Raw genomic sequence first — 18847 nt, 5'->3', positions numbered from 1 at the left:
CCTTGTTTATTAGGTGTTGAAATAAAATGCAATAGAAAAGAAATTTTTTTGCTATAAACTATGTGCATATCTATGTGTATATGTATAAATGTGTACACATGCATGAATATGCATATATATGTGATACACACAAATACACACAATCAGATACTCAGTCCAACAAGTAATAAGAGAAAAATATAGCAATCTGACTTTTACACATCAATGCTTTTACATTCACTTTTACTTTATGAGCTTTTAAAATGATACCAAGTATTTTAAATAGGGCTAAAATAAAGAACATCAGCTTTTATCTGTGATTCACAAGGTTTTCTTACTCCACTTCATAGTAAATAAATCTTGTACAGCAAAAGCTGAAAAATCAATTGTTATATGAGATTACAAGAAGTAGTCAAGATTTTTCATTCATAAGGGAAATGGAAAGTAGAGTGATTTCCAATAGTGTATGCAAATGAAGAACAAGGGGCAATATATGATTGAAAATGTAACCACATCTGCCACATTAATATATAGATGTTCTAACAGCAAACATAGAGGTAGAATACTAAAATTCAAGAAATCATTTTTTAAAACCAAATCTAGTGGCTATTAAATGAAATAAAGAAAAAATGGATATTTAAATAAAACACATATATTAATTCTAAGTAATAAACAAGTATGTTTCTAAATTTTAGTGGGTCAGTCATATACCATTAGGACATATATGATGAAATTTCCTAAGGTGAAAATCTTAAAAATGTTTTTAATATTATTCACTATGTATTGATGAGGCAATATCTTATGTGAAACTTCTATTGTAATAGAAATATTGAAACCTATTTTACATAAATGAATGTATAGAAATCTTTCTCTCTCTCTATATATATATATATACATATCTGTCTATATATGTGTCATTATATGCATATACATGTAGAGTATTTCATTTCTGTTTTATTATGTATTTGTATCATAATACTCTAAAGGACCTATGATTTATGTCAATGGGAGCACCCAACTACAATCTGTGGAACTGCTTTATCTTCCCTTTTTTCTTAGATAGATGCTACCAACTTTAATGTTTCCTCTAAACACAGAATATTTATGCAAAATTTTTTCATGGTCCTTAATGGAAACTGACATACATATCTCTTTATATCTTAAAACAATTACAGAAAATAAAATACAAATTCCTAACCCTAACCTAGACCTTATGCTCTAGATTCCATTTCTTTTTCATAGAATATTTTCCCAAACATATTTGTGTTTCCATAAACACACTCCCCCATCCATAACACATGCATACTTTCTTCTCTGTCCCCTTTTTTATATGTCATTTTTTCATCCTGTATGATCCATAATTTCCTTCTTATTAAATACTCATTTTACATAGATTGATTCATTGATGAGTACTGTTATTACATTTTACCACTTCTTCATCTTCTCTCCATGTATGTCAGGCATTTTTAGAAGTTTCATTAGTGGGCTCAAGCCACTCAAGTAGCCAAGAAGCTTCTTTCTACTATGCACCATATTCCTTTTATGAAACACTATCCACCAATGGTGCCAAACTGAAATAGAAAGAGAAGCCCCTAAAGAATACATAAACATCCTCATGGGTTGCATATTCACTTAGAAAACCACTTAATAAGATTATCTATATTCAGTTGTATTTTATTTATTTTATTAGATATCTTCCAATTACATTTTAATTTTATTCTCAAGGCACACAATAGAGTTGTCAAGCCTCAGTGTACCCAGTGACCTGGTGTTTGACACCTCTTCTATACACCATTGATAGAGAGTCTGGTAAATACACACTGTGCCTTCCACAGCCACTTATGACTTGTCATTTATGTTACTCTTGCCCTTCCCTGTTAAGACATAATATTCCTTCTGCCATACTTATGTCAAACCTTGACCAAAATATTACCAACTATTCTTCATCCACATGATGCTGTCACTGTTGTTTTAATTTGGGGAGGGGTTATTTTTACTTTTAGTCAGTGCCAATCATTACATTAGTGTAATGGCATCCCTCTACTGATGCTTATAAACTTTATAACTCTCAGGAAACAGATTGAAATACTGAAAAATTATGACTTGTCTATGGTGATTCAGCTAGGATATTTTGTAGATAGGACTTAAACCTAAGCTTTTCTGCCTCCAATATGAGTCTTCTTTTTTTCTGTGCCATGATACCTTTCTACTATGATGATGTGTATGCATTCTTGATGGGTAGAAAAATCTAAGTTTGGGTAATATGAAACAGAAGGCTGCACACTTTGCTGGTGCAAACCATTCCATCTCCCCTTCTTGTTCAATCATTTTTTTTCATTCATGTCTGACTCTTCATAAGCCCATTTTGAGTTTTCTTGGCAGAGATAATGAAGTGGTTTGCTTTTCCCTTCTTCAGCTCATTTTACAGATAATGAAACTGAAGCAAACAGGGTTAAGTGACTTGCCCAGGGTCACACAGCAAGTAAGTGTCTGAGGCCAGATTTCAACCCAGGAAGATAAGTATTCTTGATTCCGGGTGTGGCATCCTATCCACTGTAACATCTAGCTTCCCTATACCATCACTATAATGGTAGGGCTTTCCAAAAAGGAGTTAAGAGAACTTATGAGTTACAGAGAGAAAATATATTTGATCAAAATTGCTCCAAATTAAACTTTACTGATCTTAATATTTTACTTCATTGCCACCACCAGCCCTGTACCTCAGAAAGTCTCCATTTTCTTTCCTGCCAGGTCATTCAAATTTTTCTTCTTAGAATGGCTTTAAAGTACTTCTTTCCACACATAAGCTTAATCTGTAATGGCAGGTTTTTAAAAAGAATGAAAAGCAAAAGGAAAATAAACCAGCAAAGCATTCTCTCTAAGGATTGACCCTTTATTTTTAGACATCAGACTTTTCTCTTTGTTACCTCAACTGGAAACTGAAGGCACCAAGATCATATGCCCTGTATAAAAAGAAGGGTAAAGAAAATTGGTCTTATCTAATCCTATGTGAACAAACTAGTTTCAAGGCCTAACCTATGAGATGGAAATAAACTCATTGTAAACACTAGAGTCCCATTTCTCTTCCTTCTTCCTGTACACTAAATGACACTCAGATGTCCTGGAAGAGTTCATTTGCCTCCCAGGTATAATTTAGGCACTGAAGCATTATACAAAAATATTAATTTGGATTGTAAATGCAATGAACTAAGACCATGCCATCAACAGTTCTATGTTACCTATAACCCCTTGTACTTTAATGGTGCAAATGTTCATAAGATCAATACTGACCAGGTAAAATACTTATGCCCATGGAAATGAGGGTGGCAAGGGGTAACCACATGATATAGTGAGGAAATGCTTGAAATATGTTCCTGTTACTTGCATGGTGAAAATATATGGATGTCTACTCCTCCTACTACTTTCTGGAAGCTAGTTATAAAGAAGTAGTTTATCTTCTCTTTCCCTTCAGAACATCCTTTGACCTTTTCCAATTTGTAGGATTTTTTAAAAATATCTCTGTTCTCACAATCCCTATAGCTCATTTTCTTTTCAACCAACCCTCACTTTTCTTCTCGGTCATGAAACAGGGAAACAGAATAAAGCTGGAATCAGAAATTGCCTTCTTCTTTTTTAACAATATGGGGAAAACTCTTGCTCTTTCCTACCCTATAGTCACCCCATATACATCCTTCACTGTCCAGAGTAGTTATAAGGGGAAAAAAGCACAATTAGAAGGGGGTGTTTTTGCCTGAGAAATAAAATAACATAGCTGAAACATTGAAGCCCTGTTTTTAACTCATTTTCCATTCCTGGAAAAAATAAAGAAGGCAAAAGAGAAAAAAATAAAACCAAATAACCCCAAATACAGGGTGTTTTTCCTTCTGATTTGCATTCAGGAAATCTCTACCTGGTAAGCCTATTTAAACTAATACAAAATAGTGACATTGCAACCAATAATATATTCTTGACATCTCTGTGTATGATTGCACTATATACCAGTACCTGGTGACAGCTAGAGAGAGAACATAGGTTATTGGCCTTAGCTAGTATTTGCTGTAGGCAAAGCATTCTCTTTGACATTGGAAGTATAGACAATACATTATTGTTTCATTTCTTAACCTACTGTGAACATTAGAGCTACACTTGGAAAAAGAATACCTGGGCTTAAATTCCTCTTCAGAAACTTACTAGATATGTGACTCTGGAAAAATCTGACCCTCAGTTTCTATATATTTAAAATAATGATTCCTAAAGTATTTACATCACAGGGTTGCAGTGAGATTCAATTGAGGTAATCTATGCAAATCAATTTACAAATTTTAAAACTATGTCAGAGCCACTTATTTTTTCTTGTATTAAGGGATGGAGATCCAGAGAGATAACAAAAATTTAAAAAAAAGATTGAACCACTTAATTCATTAGCCCATGAGGATGTTTACTCTTCCTCTATTAAAACAAATTGATAAAATAGATCTAATTTATAATATGAAGGATTTGTGACTAGGTACAAGTTTGTGACCTGCTTGTGGTCACAACGCTAATATATGTGAACGGAGGACTTGGATTCAATTTTTCTTGACTTTCAGGCCAGGACTCTTTATACCATTAGATCATTCAACACCATTATTATGATTACAATGGGATATGTGGGGTGTTCAAGGATGATGAGCAGCTCTGGTCTGAGGCTTTGCCAAGCAAAAGAGTTGTTCATCCACCTTTGCTGTCTACTGGCACTCAACTCTCACTTGTGGCTCAAAGAAACTGTAGCATGAGTAATGGCCACATCCTGGGAAACTTCCTAGAAAACAGGCTAAATGAGGTTGATGGTAACTGACAGACCTCAAAACTGTTGGTGAGTTAAGGGGATGTCTCCTCCAAACATGTGAAGACTTTTCTCAGTGGAATGAATAAGTGGATGAGAACAGTTTGTTCCAACAGCCATGAGGGAAGCTGACGCAGGTATAGTAAAATGATTAGAGCTTAGTCAGACAACGAAGATGCCAAGTTCATCCATTATATCCTGGGCTATATTCTGTCATCTCAACTTTTATCTTGTCTTCCACTGGACTTTGATGACTCCCGAAGATGTTGCTGATGACTTTGTGCTACTTTGCCTCACTAAAATCCAATTCACATACAAGTTAAGTCATCACACTGTGATGTTATTGGTTCACTTTGAAAAAGAAGGATAAACAACAACAACACATATTGATATTTTATGACAGATTCAGGAGTTAAGCCCAGGTTTTGATAAAGGAAGATAGACTGGTCCTGAGTCAAAAGGTAACTTGAAGAACTTTCCCACTTTGGTTGTACAGAAGGGCATAAACAAGAATAACACAGGATGGATAGGTCTGTGTGAAATGTGATTTGCCTGAATGGGCTACTGACTGGGAGAATTACTTTAATAATTGTTGATTGTGTAGGGGAATCACAAGATCTCTCCTCATTTTGGTTGGATGATCTCTAATTATTCAATGTTTTTCTTTTTTTTTCTTTTTTTTAACAACAAATATTGCTTTAATACCAAATATAAAGTGTCTTTCCATTAAGTCCTGATTTTCTTATAGAGGACCAAACATCACAATTATCCTAGCAGGAGAACATATCTCACTTAAGATGAGACTACATTATATAGAATACATATAGATTATACATCATATAGAATACATATATATATATATATACACAATATATAGAATATAGAATACATTATATAGAATGTATATAAAAAAAATACATTATATGGAATACATTCAATCACATCTGGATCTATATACACAAGTGTTATCACACAGAATCTTAATTTTCCCAGGGCTATTTACTACTAGTATTCCACATTACGGGGCCTATTACTTTCAGTTCGTCTACTGTCAAAGACTTAAAGTGGCAGCCTTACATTCTCATTCCATTCTTTTAGGGTCCATGAGGATTTTATATTCCTCACATAACAACTAATGGTCTCCTAATGGTCTTTCACAGAAAGAATTTTGGTATACTATCCTCAAATAATTCCATGCTGCAAATTTATTACTATAGTTTCCATATCATTGTTGTTGTTGTGTTTGTACTTTGTTCTTAAAGAGGACCATGACATCAGGGAGATGATGACACAATTTAATTTGGATGAGGGAGGGCTGTGCAAGGTAACCAGCCACACTTTCTCCTCCAGAGCCATCTGGTTCCAGGGACCAGATAATTATCAGGATGACTGGAGATGGCTCAGGATACAATGGGAGACCCTTTTAGGCTAAGGCCTTTTCAGGTTCTCACTTTTTTTGATTATTTTTTATTTAATATTTTTAGTTTTCAGCACTGATTTTCATAAGAGTTTGAATTACAAATTTTCTCCCCATTTCTACGCTCCCCCCTACTCCAAGATGGCATATATTCTGGTTGCCCTGTTCCCCAGTCAGCCATCCCTTCTGTCACCCCACTCTGCCCCATCTCCTTTTCCCTTACTTTCTTGTAGAGCAAGATATATTTCTATGCCACCTTGCCTATATATCTTATTTCCTAGTTGCATGCAAAAACTTTTTTTTTGAACATCAGTTTTTTAAAACTTTGAGTTCCAAATTCTCTCTCCTCTTTCCTCCCCACCCACTCTCTCTAAGAAGGCAAGCAATTCAACATAGGCCACATGTGTATCATTATGTAAAACCCTTCCACAATACTCACGTTGTGAAAGACTAACTATATTTTCCTCCTTTCTATCCTATCCCCATTAATTAAATTTTCTCCCTTGTCCCTGTCCCTTTTCGAAAGTGTTTGCTTTTGATTACCTCCTCCCCCTATCTGCCCTCACTTCTATCAGCCCCCCCCCTTTTTTAATCTCCTTCCTCCTTTCCTGTGGGGTAAGATGCCCAATTGAGTGTGTATGTTATTCCCTCCTCAGGTCAAATCTTATGAGAGCAAGATTCACTCATTCCCCTTACCTGCTCCCTCTTCCCTTCCTACAGAACTGATTTTTCTTGACACTTTTATGGGAGATAATTTACCCCATTCTATCTCTCCCTTTCTCCCTCTCTCATTATATTTCTCTCTCATCCCTTAATTTGATTTTATTTTTTTAGATATCATCCCTTCATATTCAACTTACCCTGTGCCCTTTGTCTATATATATTCCCTTCAGCTATCCTAATACTGAGGTCTCATGAATTATACACATCATCTTTCCATGTAGGAATGTAAACAAAACAGTTCAACTTTAGTAAGTCCCTTATGATTTCTCTTTCTTGTTTACCTTTTCATGCCTCTCTTGATTCTTGTGTTGGAAAGTCAAATTTTCTATTCAGCTATGGTCTTTTCACTGAGAAAGCCTGAAAGCCCTTTATTTTATTGAAAATCCATATTTTTTCTTGGAGCATGATACTAAGTTTTGCTGGGTAGGTGATTCTTGGTTTTAATCCTAGCTCCTTTGACCTCTGGAATATCATATTCCAAGCCCTTCGATCTCTTAATGTAGAAGCTGCTAGATCTTGTGTTATCCTGATTGCGTTTCCACAATACTCAAATTGTTTCTTTCTGGCTGCTCACAGTATTTTCTCCTTGATCTGGGAGCTCTGGAATTTGGCAACAATATTCCCAGGAGTTTTCTTTTTGGGATCTTTTTCAGGAGGCAATCAGTGGATTCTTTCAATTTTTATTTTACCCTCTGGCTCTAAAATATCAGGGCAGTTTTCCTTGATAACTTCTTGAAAGATGATATCTAGGCTCTTTATTTTGATCATGGCTTTCACGTAGTCCAATAATTTTAAAATAATCTCTCCTGGATCTATTTTCCAGGTCAGTGGTTTTTCCAATGAGATATTTCACATTGTGTTCCATTTTTTCATTCCTTTGGCTCTGTTTTGTAATGTGCTGATTTCTCATGAAGTCACTAGCTTCCACTTGCTCCAATCTAATTTTTTTTTTATTTTTATTTATTTATTTTTTTTTTAAAATGCAATTTATTTATTTAACATATTTGGTTTTCAGCATTGATTTTCACAACATTTTGAATTACAAATTTTCTCCCCATTTCTACCCTCCCCCCCACTCCAAGATGGCTTATATTCTGGTTGCCCTGTTCCCCAGTCAGCCCTCCCCTCTATCACCCCCCTCCCCTCTCATCCCCTTTTCCCTTCCTTTCTTGTAGGGCAAGATAAATTTCTACGCCCCATTGCCTGTGTATCTTATTTTTTAGTTGCATGCAAAAACTTTTTTTTTAACATCTGTTTTTAAAACTTTGAGTTCCAAATTCTCTCCCCTCTTCCCTTCCCACCCACCCTCCTTAAGAAGTTGAGCAATTCAACCTAGGCCACACGTGTATCATTATGTATAACCCTTCCACAATACTCATGTTGTGAAAGGCTAACTACATTTTGCTCCTTCCCAACCCATCCCGCTTTATTGAATTTTCTCCCTTGACCCTGTCCCTTTTCCAAAGTGTTTGTTTTGATTACCTCCACCCCCATCTGCCCCCTCCTCCATCATCCCCCCCCCCTTTTATTTTTTTTTTATCTTCCTCCCTCTTCTTTCCTGTGGGGTAAGATACTCAACTGAGTATGTATGGTATTCCCTTTTCAGGCCAAATATGATGAGAGCAAGGTTCACTCATTCCCCCCTCACCTGCCCTCTCCCCTTCTCCCACAGAGCTGCTTCCTCTTGCCACCTTTATGTGAGATAATCCACCCCATTCTATCTCTCCCTATCTCCCTCTCTCAGTATGTTACTCTCTCATCCCTTAATTTCATTTTATTTCTTTTAGATATCTTCCCTTCATCTTCAACTCCCCCTGTGTCTGCTCTCTCTCTTTTACATATATATATATAAACCCATATATACATATATATACATATGCATACACATACATACATATACACATAGATATATACATAACAACACATTCACTTATATATATACATATGCATATTCCCTTCAACTACCCTAATACTGAGGTCTCATGAATCATACTCATCATCTTTCCATGTAGGAATGTAAACAAAACAGTTCAACTTTAGTAAGTCCCTTGCAATTTCCGTTTCTTGATTACCTTTTCATGCTTCTCTTGATTCCTGTGTTTGAAAGTCAAATTTTCTATTCAGTTCTGGTCTTTTCACTGAGAAAGCTTGAAAGTCCTCTATTTTATTGAAACTCTATATTTTGCCTTGGAACATGATACTCAGTTTTGCTGGGTAGGTGATTCTAGGTTTTAATCCTAGCTCCATTGACCTCCGGAATATCGCATTCCAAGCCCTTCGATCTCTTAATGTAGAAGCTGCCAGATCTTGGGTTACCCTGATCATGTTTCCACAATACTCAAATTGTTTCTTTCTGGCTGCTTTCAGTATTTTCTCCCTGATCTGGGAGCTCTGGAATTTGGCAACAATATTCCTAGGAGATTTCTTTTTGGGATCTATTTGAGGAGGCGATCGATGGATTCTTTCAATTTCCATTTTGCCCTGTGGCTCTAGAATATCAGGGCAGTTCTCCTTGATAATTTCCTGAAAGATGGTATCTAGGCTCTTTTTTTGATCATGGCTTTCAGGTAGTCTAATAATTTTTAAATTATCTCTCCTGGATCTATTTTCCAGGTCAGTGGTTTTTCCAAGGAGATATTTCACATTGTCTTCCATTTTTTCATTCCTCTGGTTCTGTTTTATAATATCCCGATTTCTCATAAAGTCACTAGCTTCCACTTGCTCCAATGTAATATTTAAAGTAGTATTTTCTTCAGTGGTCTTTTGGACCTCCTTTTCCATTTGGCTAATTCTGCCTTTCAAGGCATTCTTCTCCTCATTGGCTTTTTGGAGCTTTTTTGCCATTTGAGTTAGTCTGTTTTTTAAGGTGTTGTTTTCTTCAGTGTATTTTTCAGTATTTTTTTGGGTCTCCTTTAGCAAGTCATTGACTTGTTTTTCATGGTTTTCTCACATCCTTCTCATTTCTCTTCCCAATTTTTCCTCTACTTCTCTAACTTGCTTTTCCAAATCCTTTTTGAGTTCTTCTATGGCCTGGGGCCAGTTCATGTTTTTCTTGGAGGCTTTGGTTGTAGGCTCTATGACTTTGTTGTCTTCTTTAGGCTGTATGTTTTGGTCTTCTTTGTCACCAAAGAAAGAATCCAAAGTCTGAGACTGAATCTGGGCGTGTTTTCGCTGCCTGGCCATATTCCCAACCAACTAACTTGACCCTTGAGTTTTTCAGTGGGGTATGACTGCTTGTAGACTAACGAGTTCTATGTTCTACGTTTGGGGGGGAGGTGCCAGCTCTGTCAGAGCCGCACTCCTCCTTCCCCAAGGACCCCCAGTCCAGACTGGGCTTAGATCTTCAGCAGGCTTTTGCACTCCTGTTCTGATCCGCCACTTAATTCCTCCCACCAGGTGGGCCTGGAGCCGGAAGTAACAACAGCTGTAGCTGCCCCACCTCCGCTGCCCCCGGGGCTGGAAGCCGAACCGCGAACTCCTTCCACTCCCGCAGCTTTTCCCACTAACCTTCTCCACAGTCTTTGGTGTTTGTGAGTCGAGGGGTCTGGTAACTGCCGCAGCTCACATATTCAGGGCGCTAGGGCCCCCTGCGCCCGGCTTCTGGTCTGGATCGTCCACGCCGCTCAGGCTGGGCTCTGCTCCACTCTGTTCCCAGCTCCCAGCTCCGTGTGGTATAGACCTCACCCAGAGACCATCCAGGTTGTCCTGGGCTGGAGCCCTGCTTCCCTCTGCTGTTCTGTGGGTTCTGCCGTTCTAGAATTGGTTCAGAGCCATTTTTATAGGTTTTTGGAGGGACTCGGGTACGGAGCTCACTCTAGTCCATGCTTACCAGCCGCCATCTTGGCTCCGCCCCCCCTCCAATCTAATTTTTAAGGTACTATTTTCTTCAATGGTCTTTTGGACCTCCTTTTCCATTTGGCTAATTCTGTCTTTCAAGGCATTCTTCTCCTCATTGGCTTTTTGGAGCTCTTTTGCCATTTGAGTTAGTCTATTTTTTAAGGTGTTATTTTCTTCAGTATTTTTTGAGTCTCCTTTAGCCAGTCATTAACTTGTTTTTCATGGTTTTCTTGCATCACTCTCATTTCTGTTCCTAATTTTTCCTCTACTTCTCTAACTTGCTTTTCCAAATCCTTTTTGAGCTCTTCCATGGCCTGAGACCAGTTCATGTTTTTCTTGGAGCTTTTTGATGTAGGCTGTTTGATTTTGTTGAATTCTTCTGGCTGCATGTTTTGGTCTTCTTTATCACCAAAGAAAGATTCCAAAGTCTGAGTCTGAATCTGAGTCCTTTTTCACTGCCTGGCCATGTTCCCAGCCAACTTACTTGACCCTTGAGTTTTTTGTTGGGATATGCCTTCTCTGTTGTCTTTGGTGTTTGTGGGTTGAGAAGTCTGGTAACTGCCATAGCTCACTGATTCAGGGAGCTAGGGTCTGTTCTGCCTGGCTCCCAGTCTGGTTGGTCTGGGCACAGCCCACACTAGCCTCTGTTCCACTCCGCTCCCAGGTCCATTCAATAGACCTTACCCAGCAACCATCCAGGCTGTCCTGGGCTGGAGCCCTGCTTCCCTCTGCTATTTTGTGGGTTCTTCTACTCTATATTTTTCAATGTTTCTTTTAATGCCTAGAAGTAGATACAATGCTTGTTTTGTTTTCTTTACCTCTAACATTGTATGGCATAAAGTAAAATGGGATGAATACATATCTTCTTTTTGACACATTCTATACTAATATTTCATAAATTTTAAACATTAATACGGCAAATTTGGTAGATATTCAGATAAGGGTCAGATGACATGAACTCTCTAGTGACCCAGAACTGTGATACTCTATTGACAGCCCCAGCTCCTTTAAATATCTCTGCCCTGATCAATGAACTGTGTATACAACTAAAAAAAGAAAAATAACTAACAAACAAAATCTAGAAAAAGAACAAATTTGGAAGCCCAGTTAAAAACCAATATGGAAATCCTGAAACTCAACAGATTGATAAAATTTAAAGTAAAAAAAATAACAATAACCAAAAAAGAAAACTAGGGGCTGGTTTTATTAAAAAAAACAATAAAAAGAAACCAATTGTTTATTTGATTTAAAACAAGAGGAAAACCAAATTACAAGTATCAAAAATGAAAAAAAAAAAGTGAATGCACTACCAGTAAAGATGAAATTTTAGGAGATATTTTACCCAATTATCTGACAGAAAAACTGTCAATCTAAGTGAAATAAATGGATATTTCCTTTCTTTTTTTGGAGGGGGGGTTGGGCGGAAGGTAGGGAGGGGGGAAGGCAGGGCAATTGGGGTTAAGTGACTTGCCCAAGGTCACACAGCTAGTAAGTGTGTCAAGTATCTGAGGCCGAATTTGAACTCAGGTCCTCCTGACTCCAGGGCCAGTGTTCTACTCTCTGTGCCACCTTGCTGCCCCTGTATATTTCTAAAAATAAATACTGCCCAATTTAAGATAACAGGAAGTAGAATACTTAAATAATCCTATCTTAGGAAAATAAATTGAATCAATGAGCTCCCAAAGGGGGAAAAAACAGAATCAAATGGATTTATGAGTTAATTCTACCAAACATTGAAGGAATGATTAATTTCAATACTATAGTAACTATTTGGAAAAATAAAGTTAAATAAGGAGTCCTAGCAAATTCATTTTATGACACAAGTGTGGTTTAGATACCTAAACCAGGGAGAGAAAAAAACAGAGAAATACAACTATAGATTGATTTCCTTAAGTCATAGTGATGCAAAGTTTTTAAATAAAATACTAACAAGATTATTACAATATATCACAAATATCATACCCTGTGATCAGGTGGGATTTATACCAGGAATGCAGAAATGCATCAATACTAGGAAATTTTTCAGAATAATAATGACCATGTCAATAACAAAAAGAAAAATTAACATAGTTATATCAATGAATGCAGCAAAGGGCTCTGACAAAATAGAACACCATTTCCTATTAAAAATAATCCTAGATACCATAGGAAGAAATAGAACCTTTCTAAAATGAAGAGGAGGCATTATCTGTAATTGGGATAAAATTTAAGGTTCCCCAATAAGATCAAGGTAAAGCAAAGATATCCATTATGGCCACTATTACCCAATATGGTACTAGAAATGCTAACTATAACAATGAGATGAGAAAAAATGAAAGAATATAGATAATGAATGTGGAAAAACATTTCACTCTTTGGAGAGGATATGATGGTTTACTTAAAGGATCAATTAAAAAAAAAAACTAGTCAAAACAATTAACAACTTCAGCAAAGTAGAAAGATGTAAAATAAACCCACACAAATCATGAGCATTTCTATATACTACCAACAAAACCCATTTGTAAGAGATAGAGGAATTCATTTAACATAAAAGCAAACAATACAAAATACTTGGGAGTGTATCATGTAAAACAAACCTAGGAACTAAATGAACATAATTATAAAGTGCTTTTCACACAAGTAAAGACACATTCAAACAACTAGAAAAATACTATTTTCTCAGTTGTTGCTCAATACAACATAATAAAAATTATAATTCTACCTACGTAAGTTACTTATACAATGTCAAAACCAATCAAGCTCTCAGAGAAATATTTTATAGAGTTAGAAAAAATCATAATAATATTCATCTAGAAGAACCAAAAGTCAAGAATATCACGAAAGTTAATGGGAAAAAAAATTAAAGAAAGCAGCTTAGCAGTACTAAATTTCAAACTATATTACAAAGAAGTAACATCAAAACAATCAGGTAATGGCTAAGAAGTAGAGTGGTGGATCAGTTTACAACTCCACCAACAATGTAACAGTGTTTCAATTTTCCCACATCCTCTCCATCATGTATGATGTTTTTGTCATGTTGGCCAATCTGACAGGAGAGATGTGGTATGTAAGAGTTGTTTTGATTTGCATTTCTCTAATCAATAGTGATTGAGAGCATTTTTATATGACTATAAATGTCTTTAATTTCTTCCTCTGAAAACTGCCTGTTCATAACCTTTGACTAGTTATCAATTGGGGAATGATTTGTGTGCCTATAAATTTGACTCAGTTCCCTGTATATTTTAGAGATGAGGAATTTGTCAGAGAAACTAGTTGTAAAAATTCTTCTCTAATTTTCTGCTTCCCTCCTAATCTTTGTTGCATTGGGTGGCTTTGTTTGTACAATTTTTTTTCAATTTAACATAATTGAAATTACCAATTTTGCATTTTGTAATGCTCTCTATCCCATGTTTGTTCATAAATTCTTCCCTTTTCCATAAATCTGAGAGGTAAACTATTTCTTCCTCTCTCAAATTGCTTATAGTACCAAACTTTATACCTAAATCATGAACCCATTTTGACTTTATTTTGATATACAGTGTAAGATATTGGTCTATGCCCAGTTTCTGCCTTAATATTTTCCAGTTTTCCAAGCAGTTTTTGTGAAATAGTGCATTCTTAACCCAGAAGCTGTACTCTCTGGGTTTATCAGAGTAGATTGCTATAGTCATTGACTACTGTGTCTTGTGTAGCTTACCTATTCCACTGATCCACCACTCTATGTCTTAGCCAGTATGAAGTAGTTTTGATGATTGCTGCTTTAAAATACATTTAATATCTGGTATGGCTAGGCCACCTTCCCTAGCATTTCTTTTCATTAATTCCCTTGATCTTCTGGACCTTTTGTTCTTCCAGATGAATTACATTATTATTTTATCCAGCTCTGTAAAATAATTTTTGGTAGTTTGATTGTTATTGCACTGAATAAGTAAATTAATTCAGGTAAATTGTCATTTTTATTATATTAGTTCGGCCTAACCACAAGCAACTGATATTTTTCCATTTATTTAGATTTGACTTTGTATTTGGAACTATGCCCAAAGGGCTATAAAACAGTGCATACCCTTTGACCCAGCAATACCACTTATAGTGCTATATCCCAAATAGATCACACAGGTGGAAAAGGGACCCATATGTACAAAAATATTTATAGCAGCTCTTTTTGTGCTGGCAAAGAATTGGAACTCAAGGTTATGCCCATCAGTTGGGGAATGGCTGAAGAAGTTGCGGTATATGAATGTAATGGAATATTATTGTACTATAAGAAATGGGGAGCAGACAGACTTCATGATAACCTGGAAAGACTTATGTGATCTGATGCTGAGTAAGGGGAGCAGAACATTATACATGATTACACACACATGGCATCTGTGATGATTTGATAGACATGGCTCTTCTCAGGATTACAAGGTTCAAAGACAGCTCCAAAAGACTCATGATAGAAAAAGCTATCCACATCCAGAGAAAGAATCATGTAGACTAAATGCAGATTGAAGCAAACTATTTGCTCTTTTTTTCTTCTTTTTTGGTTTTGTTTCTTCTTTCTCATGAGTCATTCCATTCTTATTATTCTTCTTTACAACTTGACCCTTGTGTAAATAAGTTTAATGTGGAGGTATGTAGAACTTATATCAGATTACGTGCCATCTTGGGGTGGGGAGGAGGGAGGAGAGGGAGAGGGAGAAAATTTGGAACTCAAAAACTTGTGCAACTGAATGTTGTAAACTAAAAATAAAGAATAATAAATTAAAAAAAAAGAAATACAGTGGGGATCAGACTAATAGATTAGGCTCACAATACACAGTAGTAAATGACCACAGAAATCCAGTGTTGATAAATCCAAAAATCCAAGCTTTTAACCATTTGACAAAAAGAAAATCTGAAAACTGGAAAGCAGTTTGGAAGAAATTAAGCATAGACCAACATCATGCACTAAATACCAATATAAGATCAAAATGGGTACATGACTTAGACATAAGCATTTATATAATAAGCAAATTAGGGGAGATGAGAAAATGTACCTGTCAAATCTTTGGATATGGGAATAAATGATTTTGATTACATGAAATTTTAAACTTTTATACAAACAAAATTAGTGTGGCCAAAATATGAAGGAAAACAGGAAATTGGGGAAAATATAGTTTTGATAAAGGACTCATAGCTCCAATATATATGGAACTGAACCAAATTTATTAAAATATAAGCCATTTCCCAATCAATAAATGGTCAAAGTATATGACCAAGCATATTTTCAGAAGAAGAAACCAAAGCTATTAATATTCACATAAAAGTGCTCTAAATTACTATTCATTAGAGAAATGCAAATTAAAATAACTCTGAAGTACCACCTCACAACTAACAGACTGGCTAACATGACAAAAAGGGAAAATGACAAATGATGGAGGACATGTGAAAAAAATATACTGTTGGTGGAGTTGTGAAATACTCTAACCACTCTGGAGAACTATTTGGAAGTACTCTCAAAGAGCTATAAAACTGTGCATACCCTTTGATTCAGCAAACTACTACTATGAGGTCTGTATCTCAAGGAGAGAAAAGAAAAGGAAAATAAAAACACCTATCTATCTATCTATCTATAAATACACATGCATGTGCATATATACATATACATATACACATATCTATGTCTGTATCTATCTTTCTATCTATATAATAGCAGGTTTTTTGTGGTGGCAAAAAATCAAAAATCAAGGGGATGTCCTTTAATTTGGCAAAGGCTGAACAAGTTGTAGTATAATATATTTTATGGAATACTATTATCCTTTAGGAAATGGTGAGCAGTATGGTTTCAGAAAAACCTGGGAGACATATGAACTGATCCAAAGTGAAGTGAGCAGAAGCAGAAGAACATTGCACACAGGAATAGGAAATATCTACTCTGATCAAGGCAATGATCCAAGACAATTCCTAAGGATGCATAATGAAAAATTCTACACACCTCTAAGGAGTGCACTGATGAACTCTGAAAGAAGGTTAAAACATATGTTTTTTTAACCTTCCATACTTTTCTTGTGGGATTTCTTTAATTTTTGTTTTGTGCATTATTTTGAAATATTGTTAACATGGAAATATGTTTTGCCTGACTACTCACATATAATCAATATCAAATGTCTTTCCTCCTCAGGCATGTGAGATGTATGCAAGGGAAAGAGACAATAAGGAGTTCATTTTTTTAAATGACTGTTTTTTTTTTAATTTAAAATTGGAAAAATAATGAAAGAAATAAAACGTATTTTAAAAAATTATCTAGTCAACTTGCTACTCCAAGTAGTTCAATGCCCTGAAAGTGAGCTCTAACTTTGATGCTCATTTATGCGTATTTGTTACCCATACTCACTGACCTGATTTTGCTTGCCGTTCACTCTTGTAGGAAAGAGTTTCTAAAATGTTGTAACGGTAATTAGGGTGGGATTTTTTTTTACTGTTTTCTCTTTTGGAGTATTGTTGTAATCAAGTGCCTTTAATGAGTCTGGCCTTTGTTCCTTTGATTAAATTGAGAGTCTTGGATGACCTGCTTGCATCAAAGGAAAGCCTAGTTCACATTGGTTTGAGTAGCATGGTTGTAATGCCCTTTGATCCTGAGCAGGGTATATAAACTCAGAGGTTAGCATTTTGCTTGGGGCTCTCACTCACTGGAAGAATGTTGGGTGATTTGACCAGACAAGACTCTGGGTAGCTATTGTTTCAGGCCCCCAGGTTTGGAAAACCCAGAAGTTGGTGCTTCTCTGGGAACTATGTATACTGTAATTTGGTTAGACAGAAATGTTGGTTTATATTGTCTCTGTTTGTAATTTTTCTTTGTATTTGCTCTGAAGTTCAGGGTGCTGACTTTTCCCTCTTAACTAAGTGAATGATATATGTATGTATGATTAAAGTGTGATTGTTAACCCCTTAAAATTGCTTTCCTTAGAAAAGCAGACTAAAGAACCCGTGCTAGGAGCCCTCGTGTGTACTGGTATTATTGGTCTTACACAACCACAGTAGCTGCTAGCCACATTGTTGTTACAAATATCTCCAAATTAGTGTTGCTTAATCCTTGTCAATCAAATCCAGTCTATAGGTCTTTACCTCAGACTCTAGTGTGAATTTCAAATAAACCATGCTATCTCTGTGGATAACTATCAAGTTAAACATTCAAGATTAGCATATCACTTAAAATTTGACAATAGTATGTTCAAGGACTTCAGAGCACATATTTTTTGGTATCAAAGAAGGCATAAGTTCACTCCAGATTGTAAGGGTCCACATATTCTTTCTAGGAAATAATAAAAGGAAATTTTGGAAAATCATTGAAGGCAATTAATCACATCGGACCATTTAGCCAGCTACTTTTTGAGATAGGGACCAAATCTTCTTTATTAAATGGAAAAGCAAGGGATTTAGAAAAGAGAGGGTAACCAGCATCTGCTTCCCCAGATTCCAGACTTGTTATTCCTACTATAGGCAACCATTGTTTACAACAAACAAGGTGGGGGGGGGGAGTGAAGGGGGGATTAAGTCTTATGTCAACAACAACAATAACAACAAAAAGCACCCAACATTAATATAACACTTTAAAAACTTTAAATTTCTTTGTACTCATTATATAATTTGGGCTTCACAACAATTTTCTGATGTAGGTGCCATCAACCATATTGCACATGTGGGTAAAAAGGCTCAGAATTCTTAAGTAACTATCTTAAGTCATACAACTACTAAGCATCTAAAGTCAGATGTGAATCCGGGCTCTCCTGAGATCAAAACTAAAGCTTTCAACTATACCTCCATTTCCTGATTTGCAAAAATGGGGTTTTTGTAAGGATCAAAAATGGTAACACATTTAAAATGCTTTGTGAATCTTAAAGTGGCATATAAACTTCAGCTGTTTTTAATACTAGACTATAATTCATTATTTTGCTTCAAATATACCCCCAAATCCAAATGACAAGCATTTTCTTCACTTGCTCTTTATACAAGTCCAGAATAGAGAGAAATTGAGTGACTAGAAAAAAAGTTTTTCATTTCTAAACAGAAGAATATGGGAGGGAAGGTTTGAAGCCAAAGCCAAAAAAATGAAGGGTTCAATT

This window comes from Trichosurus vulpecula, chromosome 6, assembly GCF_011100635.1.
Source record: "Trichosurus vulpecula isolate mTriVul1 chromosome 6, mTriVul1.pri, whole genome shotgun sequence".
Lineage (NCBI taxonomy): Eukaryota > Metazoa > Chordata > Mammalia > Diprotodontia > Phalangeridae > Trichosurus > Trichosurus vulpecula.
The sequence above is the reverse complement of the archived record's forward strand: the minus strand, read 5'-3'. Positions refer to the sequence as shown.